Consider the following 3,377-nt stretch of genomic DNA (forward strand, 5'->3'; position numbering starts at 1 on the left):
TTGCTTAGCGCTTGTTTTACACAGGAACTTGTAATTGACCTCATAATTACCACTTCATAGAACCTGCTATAATAATCCACAACAACCAATATGTTGTCTCCACTTGGTAAAGGTCCCAGTATATCAGCTGCACAATCCTGCCATGGTTGACTTGGAGGTAGGACTCTTGCAATTGGTTCTGGTCTGCTGTACTCACTAGTTACTTGGCATCCATGACATTTCTTACACAGGGTTTCTATCTCTATCCATCTTTGGCCACCAAACTTTACAACGAAGCCTGTTCTTTGTTTTTACAATACCCTGGTGTCCCTCATGAGCAAGTTTCAGCACAGCTTGACGCAAACTACCAGGAATTACAAGTCTAGTGCCTCTAAGTATCAGGTTTCCATATATACTAAGTTCATTTTTCACATGTAAATAGCTTGGATTAACACATTTTGACCAATCACCTGTTTTTACACAATGTCTAACCACTCGGATTCTCTTTCCACTTCTTTTGATGACATAGCAACAGGTGTACTGTATTCCACAACTTGACCAATAAAGTCTTCAGAAACACTGTTGTCAATACAGCATGCTAAATTAAGCCTTGACAACGCATCGGCAATATTACTTTTGCCTGGTCTGTACACAACTTTAAAATCATACCCTTGCAGTCTTAGCACCCAACGTTCAATACGTGCTGGAAGCTTTGATGACTTTGAGTAAATAAACTGAAGTGCTTTATGGTCAGTCTCTAATTCAAACTTCTTTCCGAACAAATACAAATTAAACCGCTCACAAGCCCAAACTAAAGCCAATGCCTCTCGTTCTGTTTGGCTGTATCTTCTTTCCACATCAGTCAGTCAGTAACTCCTTGATGCATAAGATATAACCCTCCATTGACCACATTGCCACTGAGTCAAAACTGCACCCAATCCATATGGATAAGCATCTGCAATTACTCTTGTTGTGCAGTCATTGCGAAAATAGGCAAGTGTGTCTTCTTTGGCAATTAAATCCTTTAGTCTTACAAATGCAATGTCCTGGGCCTTGCCCCATGTAAACTTGACACTTTTCTTTGTTAAATCCAAAATGGGTCTTGCAATTGAAGACAAATTCGGGATAAATCGTGCAGAATATTACACCAAACCCATAAATGATCTTGCTTCACTGGCAGTTTTGGGAGGTTCAGCATTCTTGATTGCTGCTATTTTCTCTTCACTTGGATTAATCCCTTGCTTGCTTAAATCATGGCCAAAAAAAGTAAGTTTAGCCATACGAAATTTGCACTTTTTAGCATTCAGTGTCAAACCACAACGAGACATTTTATCCAACACAGCATACAACCTCTGATCATGCTCTTTTCTTGTACGCCCATGTATAATAACATCATCTGCAATGTTTGCAGTTCCTTGACATCCCTTCAAAATATCCCATATAATCTTCTGATATTTCTCTGGGGCAGAGTTTAGACCAAACATTAGTCTAGTGTACCTGTACAATCCCTTGTGTGTGATAAATGTGGTGATATGCCTACTGTGTTCATCAAGTAAAATTTGATGAAATCCCCACTTCAAGTCCAATTTACTGAAAACAGTACTTCCATTAAGTTCATAAAGCAACTCTTCCACTGTGGGTATTGAGTGTCTTTCCCTTACAATAGCTGTATTAGCCTGTCGCATATCCACACACACTCTAATGTCACCATCAGGTTTAGGAATTACCACCAATGGAGAAATCCAACCAGTAGGCCCTTCAGGTGCTTCCTCGATTATCCCCCCCTTTAACAGCTCTTCTAATTTTAATTCCACTTTTTCTCTCAGCTGAAATGGAATTCTTCTCAAAGGCTGTGCCACAGGTTTAACTTTATCATTGATGTGCAACTTCAACTTGTATTCCTTCAACAAACCAATTCCAGAAAACAGTTTTGGAAATCTGGACAAAACATCATCATACACAGAGTTCACACAACTTGGCCCCAAGTGTAGTAATCCTAACACTTCTGCAGTATGCTTTCCAAGCAAGGTGTGATCCTTTTTTTCTGTGACAATAAAATCTGCCTTGCACTCTTGAAGACTGTCTTTAGATTTCACCTGGGCTGTAAAAGTTCCTAAGGTAGCAAGAGGCCCTTTACTGCCATATGCATACAACGTCTTGGCAGACTTTGTGGTTTCTGCTTTAATTTTCTGCTTCTTTAGCCATTCCCATGTATCCTTGTCAACAATATTTGCTGACGCCCCTGAATCAATCAAAATATTTGGCAAGGTAACACCACCAATTACCAGTGTCACTGTATAAAACTCTGTTAGAGGTTTTAGACCAAAAACAAATCCATCACCATCTTCTTTCTCTATTCCATTTTGTACAGTGTTATTATTGGAACGCCTTTCAAAAGGACGATGTCCCTCTTCACCATTATATTTTGATAGCTGGAAACCATTGGACCAACACTTTGATTTAAAGTGTCCAACTCTACCACATTTAGCACAAGCTTTTTTTCTAGCTGGACATATCATATCTTTCTTAAAATGTCCATTTTGACCACAAGCAAAACAGGTTTTTACTTCTTTTCTTGATGTTGAAGCAACCTGACGTTTTCCAGGCTTTTCAATGTAGTTGACTGTCTGGCATCCTCCATCACTTTTGCTTGAGAATTCACAGTTTCAAATGCTTTGGACATTGACAACACATCTTTAAAGGTAAGTGTATCTCTCTCCAGAAACTTTCTACGTAGTGCATTTGAGTGACATTTATCAATGACTTGATCACGAATTTGGTCATCTGTCTCATTTCCAAAATTACAAGTAGCTGCACTTTGCCTTGACATACAAACTGATCAACTGATTCGTCATTTGTTTGATGCAATTGACGAAACAAGTGTCGTTCAAAAGGTATGTTGCACTTTGGCATAAAATACTCATTTAAAACAGTTAAAGTTTCATCATAGGTCTTATTGTCATCTTCCTTGTTTACTAATGTATAGTAAATTTCCTGCACATTCATACCTGCAGTATGTAGCAACAGTGCCTTTTTCTGAGCGCTACTCGTGATTCCCTTTCCCACCAAGAATAGATTGAAAGCTCGTTTCCAACGCTTCCAGCGTTGAGATAAACCATGTGCATCGTCTTGAACATCGAACGGTTTCAGTGCACCAACATCACTGTTTGACATTCCCAAGAGGTCAGGAATCCCTTCCATTACCTTCAGAAAGTTCCACAATCAACCCAAATGTTGATTAAATAGATGAAAAACAGATCCTCGTCGCCAAATGTAGCGTCTCACTCACGCTTTTAGGGATTCAAACGGATTTATTACGCTGCTGTCAATTACGCAGCACAACTTCAGCACACGCTAGGTAGTAGAGATGGTGCGGGCAGAAAATTTGTGTTCGCTGT

The 3,377-nt window shown here is 39.4% G+C and overlaps 1 pseudogene; it reads right to left on the reverse strand.

Moving 5' to 3' along the window:
* Positions 1-2,071: 2,071 nt before the first annotated feature.
* Positions 2,072-3,153, reverse strand: LOC146168115 (uncharacterized; annotated as a pseudogene).
* Between the last annotated feature and the right edge of the window lie 224 nt (positions 3,154-3,377).

This window comes from Ascidiella aspersa, chromosome 1 (genome assembly GCF_963924565.1).
Source record: "Ascidiella aspersa chromosome 1, kaAscAspe10.2, whole genome shotgun sequence".
Taxonomy (NCBI): domain Eukaryota; kingdom Metazoa; phylum Chordata; class Ascidiacea; order Phlebobranchia; family Ascidiidae; genus Ascidiella; species Ascidiella aspersa.